Below are 12,844 nucleotides of genomic sequence, written 5' to 3' on the forward strand. Positions count from 1 at the left end.
TTAGCTGGGCGTGGTGGCATGTGCCTGTAATCCCAGCTACTCAGGAGGCTGAGGCAGGAGAATCGCTTGAACCCGGGAGGTGGAGGTTGCAGTGAGCTGAGATTGCACCACTGCATTCCAGCCTCGGCGACAAGAGCGAGACTCCATCTCCAAAAAAAAAAAAAAAATTTCACCATTTTTTCCCTTTCTTTCTTGCAATTTTTCCACAGTTATGAAGTTGGTTGTGCCATACAACATGCTCTTCAGCTGGTCGGAAAACAAAAGTATTTTTTCAAGGCCTGGCTGACTGTTGTGTCATCTTCTACATGCACTTGTGGGCCCACAGCTGAATGGGAGGCAAAGAGATGCAAAAAGTGAGCTGACTGGCAGGAGGACTAATTCCTGTCCTCTCTTTATTGCCATGGGATTCGCTTTCAATCCTCACTCTTCAGGTACAACTATTTCCATTCTCCCTGGGTTTTCCAATGTGAGTACCTTAGAAGCGCTTTTCTACCCAAAGGAAAAAAAAGTTGCAAATTCTACTCTTCTAGCTGAGGAGCCATCTGGGGGCTTGGAGGAGGCTTTAAAAAAAGTGATGAGGGCAGTCATCTCACATAAACTGGAAATCTGAGGTCATCCTCTGGTGGTAATTCTTCAGTTAAAACTGGTCTGGGGCTGGGCGTGGTGGTTCACACCTGTAACCCCAGCACTTTGGAGGCTGAGGCAGGAGGATTACTTGACCCCAAGAGTTCAAGACCAGCCTTGGCAATATAATGAGACCCTGTCTCTACAAAAAATTAAACAAATTAGCCAGGTGCGGTGGCATGCGCCTGTAGTCCCAGCTACTTGGGAGGCTGAGGTGAGAGGTCACTTGAGCCCTGGAGGTCCAGCCTGCAGTGAGCCGAGATCGTGCCACGGCACTCCAACCTGAGTGACAGAGCAAGACCCTGTCTCAAAAAATAAAAATAATTAAAAAAAAAAAACTGGTCTGGCCAGGCGCGGTGGCTAACGCCTATAGTCCCAACACTTTGGAAGGCCAAGGTGGGTGGATCACCTGAGGTCAGGAGTTCAAGACTAGCCTGGCCAACATGGTGAAACCCTGTCTCTACTAAAAGTACAAAAATTAGCTGGGTATGGTGGCAGGCACCTGTAACCCCAGCTACTTGGGAGACTGAGGCAGAAGAATCGATTAAGCCTGGGAGGCGGAGGTTGCAGTGAGCCGAGATCTCACCTGTTGTACCCCAGCCTGGGCAACAGGAGCGAAACTCTGTCTCAAAATAAAATAAAATAAACTGGTCTGAAAAGGAACACATGGCTTTTGAGTATTCAGTAAATAAACCTGGCATGGCAAGAAACAACTTCTAATAAAACTATGGAATTAATAATCTTTAAAAAGCAAAATGGACCCTGGTGTTTCAAACATGTCACTATCAAATACTCAAACAGCAGATAATTACAGAACTCAACTATGTGTCCAACTCAATTCTGTGTATCCCCCTTCTGAATATAAGCCCAACTGAAATAGTTTTAATACTTTTTAAATAACCACAAGTGATACAAAATTCAAGAGGTACCAAAGGGTATGCACACCGGCCACTGTGGCTCACGCCTGTAATCCCAGCACTTTGGGAGGCCAAGACGAGCGGATCGCAAAGTCAAGAGTTCGAGACCAGCCTGGCCAACATGGTGAAACCCCGCCTCTACTAAAAATACAAAAATTAGCCAGGCGTGGTGGCACGCACCTGTAATCCCAGCTACTCCAGAGGCTGAGGCAGGAGAATTGCTTGAACCCGGGAGGCGGAGGTTGCAGTGAGCCGAGATTGTGCCACTGCACTCCAGCCTGGGTGACACAGCGAGACTCCGTCTCAAAAAAAAAAAAAAAAAAAAAAAAGGAGGTATGCAGTGAGAGATAATCACAGTAATTTCTAAAGACACAGAAAACATTCTTCCTACCTTTAAGTTGCTGTGATCCAGCCTAAGAGAGGAAACTAAGTAACATGCAGAAAACCCACGACCGGCGTCCCAGGGCCTTCGTGCTTATCGCTCCGTCTTCATGGAACACCCTTCCCCCACACAGCTGCATGGCTGGCTTCCTTTCTCCTTCAGGTCTTTCCTTGGCTGTCACCTCAGGCAGGTCTCCCTGGTCGCACTCCCTAAAATGTTTACACTCTCCTCTCATTCCCATCTCCCTTCCCTGCTTTACCTTCTTATCCAGCAGTTATCACTGTCTTATATATTACCCAAATGTATATGATATACACAAATATCTAATAATCTCTTATTTGCTTATCGCCTCTCCCTTCTCCCAGAATATAAACTTCCTAAGGGTGCAATTTTCTCTTTTCTTTTTCTTTGTGATACGGGGGTCTTGCTCTGTCACCCAGGCTGGAGAGCAGTACCTAGATCATGGTTCACTGCAGCCTCAAACTCCTGGGCTCAAGTGATCCTCCCACCTCAGTCTCCCAAGTAGCTAGGACTACAGGCACACGCCATCATGCCTAATTATTTTTTCTTTTTTTTCTGAGACGGAGTCTGGCTCTGTCACCCAGGTTGGAGTGCAGTGGCACAATCTCGGCTCACTGCAACCTCTGCCTCCCAGGTTCAAGCGATTCTCATGCCTCAGCCTCCCGAGTAGCTGTGATTACAGGTGTGCGCCACTGCATCTGACTAATTTTTGTATTTTTAGTAGAGACAGAGTTTCACCACATTGGCCAGACTGGTCTCAAACTCCTGACCTCAGGTGATCCGCCCGCCTCGGCCTCCCAAAGTGCTGGGATTACAGGTGTGAGCCACTGCGCCAGTCGGCGTGCCTGACTTATACAAATTTTTTTGTAGAGATGAGGTCTCACTATGCTACCCAAACTGGTATTGAACTCTTTACCTCAAGCAGTCCTCCCACCTCAGCCTCCCAAAGTGCTGGGATTATAAGTGAGCCACCATACCTGGCCTGGGGGCATGATTTTTGACTGTTCTGTTTACAGCTGTATTCTCAACACCTAGAACTGCACCTGGCACATAGTAGGTACTCAATAAAGATTCACTGAATGAATAAATAGTTGATGCCTATTTCAGAGAGGGGACAGACAGGTCCATGTAGCTGGATCAGTGACAATGAGAATGTTGTCAACAACAATGTTGGGTAGCAAGGAGTATCTGCTGGGCCTGGTCCTCAGAGTTGTTAAAATTATGCCACATGGGTGACCCTTCCCTCTTCTTTTTTTTTCCTCTCCAGAACATTTATTAAGTGCCCACTACATGTCAAGCACCCAAGTTAGGTCTGGGCCATGCCCAAAGGTCCTGCCCATGGGCAGGATTGACCTCAACCCTTACTTGCAGAATAAAGGTGATGCCATCAGCCAGTGTAATGGGAGCATCTGCTCTTAGATTCCAGGCAGGGAGGTGCTGGTCTTTGTGCCTCTGCAGAGCTCCAACTAGAACAGAAAAGGGTGGGGCATGCCTGCCACTACCACACAGGCCCCCTCCAGCCCCAGACCCCTGTCGGAACTGGCAGAAAGTGGGCAACCCTGCCAACTCTCCTGAGGCAGTCATAGAGAACAATTACAAATGCCACATCAGGGGGCCACAGACAGATTAATGGGTTATGTCAGGGATGGCAGTTTTATCTGTTTTGTCTTTAATGTCAATAGTGTAAAAATACTAAACATTAAAAAACAATCACTCAGTATCTCACCATTGTATTTTTAAAATACAAAAAAAACCATTCAGCAGAGAGTGAGAGCATGTACCCTGGGTAAGCATGGGTGGGCATGAACTGGGGACAGAGGTGAGTCCTGGGGACATACAACTGGATGGAACAGCTGTGCATGTGAGCCTGGTTCTTGCTTGTTCTGACCCAACCCATTTTTCTGTTTTTACTTTTTTTTTCCAGGCTTTCTCCATATTTACGTGCTTGTAACTCTAGCATGACCTTTGCTCCAGTCTCTACCAGAAGGCAGTACCTGGATTGAAGTGGAAAAGCCCTGTTTTCCAGCCATGACCCAGGGAGCAAGCACTGACTCCTCAGGGGAACAGGAGACCTGCCAACTAGGACCCTGGGAGCCCCCATGCTGGCAGTGCCCTGGATCATCTCAGGCTCATCAGCAAATCCTGGGGGGAGAGCGGGGCTGGAGGGCGAAGAAACCCAGGAGAGTTCCTGGCTCAGAACCCCTCTCTGAGGCTCCCGATACAGAGCCCAGGCCCCACACCCAGAGACTCTGAGTATTTTTGTTTATTGTATGTAAAATAATACTAGTGTATTTTTGTTTAAGTCTCACAGGTAAACAGGTTCTCTCATACTTTGCCAAGGGAAATGTAATCTGTGCAATTTGGCAATAACTATCAGAATTTTAAAAGCTTATGCCCTTTGACCTAGTAATTTCACTTCTAAGAATTTCCCCTGCAGAGATATGTATATCTTGTATGAAATGAAGAGGCTATGAAGACAGGCAACGCCGCAGTGTTTATAATAGCAAAGACCGGACACAACCCACATGTCTAAAGGTTCTGATTTTTAAAACTGTAGTATATCTGTACAATGAGCACTCTACATCCTTTAAGAATGAGGAAGGGCTGTGTGAACTGAAATGGAACTATCTCTAAGATTTATTAAGTTAAAAAAATTCAAGAGTAGCAGTGTGTAGGGTATGCCATCATTTGTATGATACAAGGTCGTATATCTGCCATCTCAAATGAGGAACAGTGGTTGCCTCTGGGAAGGGAACTGGATGGCTAGAATGGGGTAGGAAAGAGGTTTGCTTTTCAGAACATTTTATACCATTTAAGTTTTGTAACAAGTGCATCTATATTGACTTAAAAGATAAAAAATGAAAAGGAAAGGCTCTGCTAGTGATTCTGATTAAGAAGATTAAGAACCAATGCGAATGAGGAACTCATGAGACCGCCCAGGAGAGAATGAACATATCTCTTCAAATATCAAAAACCATTCAGCAGAGGGTGAGAACACATGCCTGGGGTAAGCATGGGTGGGCATGAGCTGGGGACAGAGGTGATTCCCAGGGACATACAACTACCTTGCCCTCCTGGGATCAGGTCTTCCTCCCACCTTAGCCTCCCATATTGCTGGGACCACAGGCATGCACCACCACGCCTGGTTAATTTTTTTTTTTTTTTTTGTAGCGACGGAGTCTCGCCATGTTGCCTAGGCTGGTCTCAAACTCCTGGGCTCAAGCAATCCTTCTGCCTCGGCCTTCCAAAGTGCTGAGATTACAGGCGTGAGCCGCTGCACCCAGCCTGACAGTAGATTTAATCTCTAGACTCTCATCACCGTTTGGACTGTGAGCTGTGGTTCTAGCTCTTGGATCTGACGGGCATCTTCCCTCAAATCTGTCAGTTTCTCTCTCCAGGTCCCTCGCTTTGTCTTCCTTTTTGCCTCCTCGGGCCTGAGACCTTTCTCTGGGCTCCTCTACTCTGCCCCCAGCTGCCTAGTTTTGCGAATAATGTCACATCCAGATGTCAGCAGCCCTGATGTCCATGTGACAATGCTCCCTTGGTGTCCCAGTGACAGATTTTCCTATGCTTCACCCTCTCTCTTTTTAAATTTTTTTTCTGTACACAGCTCTCAGTCAACCCCCTTGAGCTGCCTCCAACTGTTTGCTCATGTCTGTTCCCAGCAATCTTTTCCTCTTCTAGCACAATCTTCCTTAACTTACTAGTTTTTTGAAACAGAGCTTGTTAGTCTTCACAATGCTACCTTTCTGATCTCACAGTTCATCAAAAACCTTTTCCTCCCATCATGCCTGCCTCCCTTTCTTCAGGTCCATTAGACTCCACCGTGGACTGTGTGGGAAGCAAGTCTCTCCCAGGGCACACATGAACAGACTTCATGCCCACATCCACAGTGAACAGTGGCTTCTGCCTTCCAGATGGGTTTACCCTAAATCAACACGTATTCCTAGGATGTGGGAACATATGCAATACTTAAATGCACAGGCTCTGGGTTCAGACTCCCTAGGGTTAAAGTCTCCCTGTGCTGGCTAGCTGCATGATTAGATTTGTGATCTTCACAAAGTCACCTAACGTCTCTGGGCCTCACTTTTCTCATCTGCAAAATAGGGAAAATAGCAACACTTCTCCATAGGGGTGTGGTGAGGCTAAAGAGTAGATGTAAATAAAATGTTGAATGTAGAGCCTGGCCCATATCAAGCTCTTAAAAAGCAATGGCCATTTTGTTATTTTTACCGCAACTACAACTGCAGTTATTATCTGGCTTCGGAGCTCTCTTTTTAAAGACAGTATTCCCTGGTTTTACACACAGTTGCTAATACTATTCTATGAAGCTAATGTATAGAGACCATATCTTTTTAACAAACATAAGTATATATGAGTCATTTCCGGCACATTTGATACACATCATCTCGTTTGGTCCTTAAAACAAGCCTAGGCCATAAGCAGGGTAAGTGTTACCACTTTGCCATTCCTGTTTTACAGAGGCTTAGACACATTGAGAAGCTTTTCCATAGTCACTTAACAAGTGATGGGTGAAGCCAAATCAAGCCTTTAGATCTCCAAGCTCTTTCCATTAAACCATATAAATCAGGGGTTGGCAAACTTTTTCTGCAAAGGGGACAGATAGTAAACAGTTAAAGCCTTATGGGCCACATGCTGTGTCTGTTTCATATTCTGCTCCTTTTTTTTTATTTTTTTTTTAAGAAAAAACACCCTTTAAACGTATAAAAACCATTCTGAGCAACAGGCTGGTGCTAAAAACAGGTCATGGTAACCACTGGCTCTAGGGTTGTAGTCTACTGTTGATATAGATTGTATGCTGATAAGCCAAAATACAAACCTAATGAAATGACATACTTAAGAAACTTTACTCTTTGTTAGCAATCATTGTTAATATTTATTGAATGGTTACTATGTGGGAAATGCTGTTCCAAATGTGATAGATATATTAACTTACTTAATCCTCACACCCACTCTAATTTCATAGGTACTATTGCCAGACTCATTTTACAGACAAGAAAAGCAAGGCATAGAGAAGGTAAGTAACTCATCCAAGGTCACATGGCTATTAAGTAGCAGAGCTGTGATTCAAATATAAGCGGTTTGGCACCAGACCCTGTGCACTTAACTGCTTGCATCTCGGTTGAGAGCACTGACTGGTTCAGCTATTGGGAGGGAAGAAAGGGGATGGGGAAGCCACATAACCCCTAGGAGATTCTGAAATAAATATGCTTCAGAGCCATTCACCTTGAAGCTGAGGAGGCATGCAAGCAGGCCACCTGTGTTCTGTACAGCATCACCAGGCTGGAAATCTGCCATGGCTTTCCTTCACGCCATTACAATAGAGGATACAGATGAGGCTGCAGAGGCATCTTGATTTGAGAAAAGCATTTGATTGGATCTCATTAAATTTTAATCATAAACTGAATTCAAAATAAATTGAAAACTGGTTGACAGAGCACCAACAAAGGGTGATGATAAATGGTGATGCATCTAGAGGGGAGCTATCTTCCAGGGGACAACTCTAAGGCAAGGACGGATGGGATTTAATGAAGGTGTTATGTCCCCAGAAGAAGACAAATAGTGCAGCAAGGAACAGAGGAAGGACAGGACTGAGCAGCCTAAGTAATTAATAAACCATATTAACAGCTCCTCCATAATCAGGCCTTGGTGATCACAACTGCTTGGATTTTTTCTTAAGCGTTCTTTGAGTCAGGAATAGTTTTGAAGAGTCCTAGAGACACACAGCATGAATATTTCAGGTGGACATTAAAAAGAAATCTATAAATTTACAGCTGGGAGGATCCTGAGATCTACTTTGGATCAGAAACTTTCAATTACAAGATTCCCAAGACCTTACTTCATTCCCCAGACAGTAATCTTTTTAATAAGTGTCCAAAAGTCATGGATTTTAAAAAAAATCTTTAAACTCATTAATGTCCTTTGTTTCCTGCCCAAATGCATGCAAACTTTCATAACACTGGTTTGCTGAGTGGAAGGTTGGTTTTGAGTGAACTGTTTGGCTCAGATTCAAACTCCAGTGAACAAATACTTCCAAGTTTACTTGCAGAATTTCCCATACAGAGAAGTTCTTCCACTGGGCTTGCCAGAGGATTTGAAACAGTGGTGAGCCCTGGAAGGAAGGCAACATTTACTGGCCCTTGGACATAAACCCAGCACAGTAAGACTCACATCAGGCTGAAGGCAGTGCAGTATGAACCAACCTGATTTGAGGACGTTTGCTCTGGGACTCCTCTGAGCTACTAAATGAGGAGGAGAAGGACTAATGGGAACACGCTGACTCCGTCACATTAGAAGTTATAATAAACATTTAGAGAACAACCTCAAACCAGCCCATGTTGTTTTTTTTTTTTCTGTCGTTGTCATTGTTTTGGTTTTTGTTTTTTTGTTTCTTCAGATAAGATGGTTTCTCTAAGCACATGTGTGATCCCTAATTCAGCCACAGCCACGGAGTGAAGGAGAGGAAGGGGTAGAAAGGAAAAATCAAGAGAGGAAGAGGAAGGGAGAGAAAGGAAGGAAGGAGAATGGAAGAGAAGTAAGGAAAGTGGGGAAACGCTGAAGGATTTTTTTGTATTTGCCTTTTATTGGTGTAGGAGAAACACTTATTTACTTGTAATTTGTATGTAGTGCTGGGTATAAGAAGGGGCAGTTGGAAGGGAAGGGAAAGAATGAATATAGGTAAAAGGTAAGAGTGTTATAGGGTAAGCTGGGAGGCCAGGAAGAGTTTGGACAGACAGCTCAGAGTAGGAAGAGAGTTCAGAGCTGGGAGGGAGACCTGTTGACTCTGGGAAGGGGAAAGGGAAAAAACACTGGCATCCTGACTGCAGGGAAACAATGAGGCAGCAGAGAGCAAGTATCCCTCATTGCTGAGGGAGCTGCCAAGACCCCAGGCAGCCTCGGTCTGTGGGGTGCGGCCTGTGGGGTGCAAGGAGAGGGGCACGGGCTGGGAGCTCCGGTCAGTCCTGGCCCTCCTAAAGGGCTTGAGTTCAGCTGCCTTATCAGGGAACCAAGCCAAACCAGCACAGACCTAAGGATCACCCCATGGATGGAAGCCCACCCTTCTTCAGCCAGTCTACAACTCCTGGTATCCGGGAAGGTCTGTGCACACACAAGGTGCACACACACACACACAAGGCATGCACACACAGCTACAGAGTGAGCTGAGTAGTCACAGCCAAGCACATGTGTGCTCCTAGGAGGCCTGCTGGGCACGGGAGGCAAAGACCGTAAGTGGGAGAAAGGACAGCCTGGGTTTCATGAACTAAAAATATCTTGGTGACAACGCATTGGGAAGAAACAGAAGAGGCCCAGGGGGGCAGCTTCTTGATTCCAGTCCTCAGACACTTTCTCACGGAAAAATCCTTCAGACCGCAGGATTGTTTTGATAAGGAAATGTGATCAAACATTAGGGGTCATTTTGTTGGATCTGAAAAGAATTTAAAGTTGAATATGCCTCATCTGTGTTCACTCTTTTTTTTCTGCAGCAGTTGCCTGCAATTCATATATGTTTTTAGAAGCTAATCTAAAATTGCCTGCAGAAGAAAAATGATTTGAATTCAGGATATTCCTGAGATTTCCATTCTGCAATGTGTAAAACAAAGATTTCATTTAGACAAACTACCCCACCATAATCTTTCTGAATGCCTGTTGAAGAATGCCTGCAAATATGACTGTCTTCTCTTCTTTTTCTTTTCAGAGCATTTGAAAGTCACTAACTCCTTAATCCCTGGAGAAGCAGGCTTTAACATTTCCTGGCTCTACACCCTCCAAAAATGAGTAACCCTGAGTTAAGAACCTTTCTATCCGACATGTTGGTACATTACTCAGACCTCACTTTTGTTTAACCCACCCCACGCAAGGAACAGAGCAGAGTAACTACATTATCCATCTTTCGATGCTCCGTCATGCAGTGACTGGTAGCTGCAGCAGCAGATTAAGAATGACTGTGGTGTGTGGCCTTTAAGGATTAGAGCGAGGCTGGCAAGTGCACAACAGTTAGCCTGCTTTCAGATAATGGTGCACCGTTTGAAAATAAAATCAGGAACTCATTGCAGGTGAAATATCTTGAAATTCCTGTCCTTTCATCCCAGGGGAATAGAGAGAAATGCCTAAAAACATGACATGGACTACACCAGGACATCCCACAGAAACAGATTAGCAATACCAAAAGCCCTGCACCAGCCCATCCCGGTCAGCTAGGGCCTGTTTGAACTGTATTGATGGCAAGTAATTGCCAAAAAGAAACAATAACAATTTTTTTTAAGTCACGGTCTGGAAAAAGTTAAGGATTCTGTGTATCCGCCATCTAATAATGTCTCTAATCACAGTCATCACCCTTACATGGTATTAGGATGTGTTTCATAGTTTCCCTTCTCCTCCCATTAAAGGCCCCACACACAATGACTGGTCCAGCTGAGGAGTGGTTTCCAGGTCCAGCTACAGCAGTAACTCTGGCTTCTGGAGCTGGGCTTGTCTGCCAGTTCTCTGGCCTGCCTTGACTCTGTGGGCAATAGCACGGACTATCCTTCCTGGGTAACCCAAATGGGACATGAACTAATTCGAGAAACTCCCTGTTTTCTCCTATTTGGCTAGAGCCAGTAATAAGGCCTCAATTCCAGGCAGCCCTCCCGCAGAGACACGTGTCTCCCAGCCTCTCCCAGCCTTTCGCCCTGACTGCTGCTTTACCTCTTGCCTTGAGAGCAGACGAGTGAAACAGAAATCAAAGCAGTTGACATGGAAGGGGGGTGAGCACATACTAGGCATTTGGTAGCATGCTGGATTCTGGGGGGTAGAACAATATCAGGAAACAAAGTCCTTTCCTCAAGGGGGTAACCAAATGGTAGTGGGAGGTAAAATTAAAATATGTGAATAATCGGTAAACAAAACAAGTCTTGAAGACCACCCATTACCACTACCCCTCTGGGTCTATCCTGGCTTTGTTTTATAAGGGAATTTGAGACACTCATGTTAGATCACCACCCCCCATCAATTTACTGATGAAGAAATCCAGGCTTGGTGGAGTCAGAGTGAATTGCCTAAGTCATGGAACCACAAGAAGTGAAGAACTTGAAACCAAATTTCTTGTCCTTTTAAAAAATTTGGCCTCTTGTTCTCCTGTTCCTTAAAAAAAAAAAAAAAAAAAAAAAAAGTCCCCCTATTCTAAGATACCATCTTGAACTTGAAAGTCACAAGAAGCTTGATTAGCTTCTAAGATCAAGTTCGGGCATTTCTCCCCGTTGTTCCCAAAGGCTCCGTCCAGCGCCAGCCTGGGAGGGCTGCAGGGCGGCTGCGGAGAGGGGCCGGGAGGCGGCTCACAGCCAGCACAGAGCTCAGCAGAACTTCCTGGCCCAAAAATATGCTGTTGATTTTTTTCCCCCCTGCACGAAACAGGGATTGAGAAAACTGCCACTGACGTGTTCTGGGGCTGAAAGCCAATTACTTAATCTTTGCCATCCCTGGCTCTCTCCTTGGAGAAGTGGGGCTTGAATTCTTGATAGAAACTTGTGGGGACACTAAGTACCCAAACGAATGGTTCCCAGGCAGCTACGAGCTGTCCCCGTGTGCGAGCCTCCTCTCCTCAAAGGGTTAACCCGGCGGGGCTCGCTGGCCTGAAATACTATACTAGCAACACATCCTTGCAGCACAAACTTCACTGTCATTTTCTCAGCTAAGATGGTCTCTGTGCGAACAAGTTAAAGGCGGGGAGAGGAACACAGAGGAAAGTAGAGGCAGAATGTTTCAGTAAAGGAGAAACAGCGTGCTTTGGAAAATAGGTCAGAGGTGAAGAAATAAGACCAGGCAAGTGGCAACTCCGAATAACTTACCTGAGAACCACCACGGACAGACAGACCGGGCCCGGAGGGTGGTCGGCTCTCGGCGGCTTCTCGTCTCTCTCCACCTTGGGTCGCCCTGGGCCTCCCTCCACCCTCTCCGGGCCCAGGTAAGTAGAAGAACAGGCTTTGAAGCAGGAAGTGGAAGCTGTATGCAAATTTCTACGGAGCCTAGGAAGCCTCTGCTCAAAATCTCCCTGTGGGCAGTGAATCAACGGCTGAGGAGTCACTTTATTTCTTAAAACAGAAACCTCCTTCATTCATGAGAAAGGGCCAGTGACCAATTAGGCGGCATTTTTGTTTTCGCCACCCAGCTAAGAAGCTGCCCAGGAGTGGGCAGAACCTCAGTGTAGTCGCAGTGCCCTCGCCTGGGAGTGTGTCTCCGGGAGGAGATTGAACTTGAGTGTTAAGAATTAGTAATCATCAGCAGCTCCAAAGGAGGGGATTGGGGGCAGATAATGGAGAGGAAGAGGGAGTCGAGCTTCTTCCACCTCCTCTAACTGCTTAAAACATCAGTATTGCCGGGCGTGGTGGCTCACGCCTGTAATCCCAGCACTTTGGGAGGCCGAGGCGGGCGGTTCACGAGGTCAGGAGATCGAGACCATCCTGGCTAACAAGGTGAAACCCCGTCTCTACTAAAAAATACAAAAATTAGCCGGGCGTGGTGGCGAACGCCTGTAGTCCCAGCTACTCGGGAGGCTGAGGCAGGAGAATGGCGTGAACCCGGGAGGCGGAGCTTGCAGTGAGCCGAGATCGCGCCACTGCACTCCAGACTGGGCGAAAGAGCGAAGACTCCGTCTCAAAAAAAAAAATTAAAAAAAAAAAATCAGTATTTGCTGCCCATAACCACTGAGGGGGGTGCTCACTGACCATGTCCCTGGACACACGTGTACACACAGCACAGCACACACATGCCCGTGGCCTGTGCACACACACCACCCTATTGTCAGGCACAAAAAAGGTGGTTAATTTTAAGAACACACACACACACATACATACACATGCACACATGCACACTAACCTCCTCTGACTGCATTTTCCTGACCTCA

General features: G+C 46.0%; 1 protein-coding gene across 1 annotated transcript in view; it reads right to left on the reverse strand.

Annotated features, from left to right (window-relative positions):
• TRAF3IP2 (TRAF3 interacting protein 2) overlaps positions 1–12,306 on the reverse strand; it is a 47,676-nt gene extending 35,370 nt beyond the window's left edge. The window contains exon 1 of the mRNA XM_054492235.2: positions 11,790–12,306. The gene's annotated coding sequence lies outside the window, so the exon portion shown is untranslated. The remainder of the gene's footprint in view (positions 1–11,789) is intronic.
• Positions 12,307–12,844: the final 538 nt, after the last annotated feature.

This window comes from Pongo pygmaeus, chromosome 5, assembly GCF_028885625.2.
Source record: "Pongo pygmaeus isolate AG05252 chromosome 5, NHGRI_mPonPyg2-v2.0_pri, whole genome shotgun sequence".
In the NCBI taxonomy this organism is placed as follows: Eukaryota; Metazoa; Chordata; class Mammalia; order Primates; family Hominidae; genus Pongo; species Pongo pygmaeus.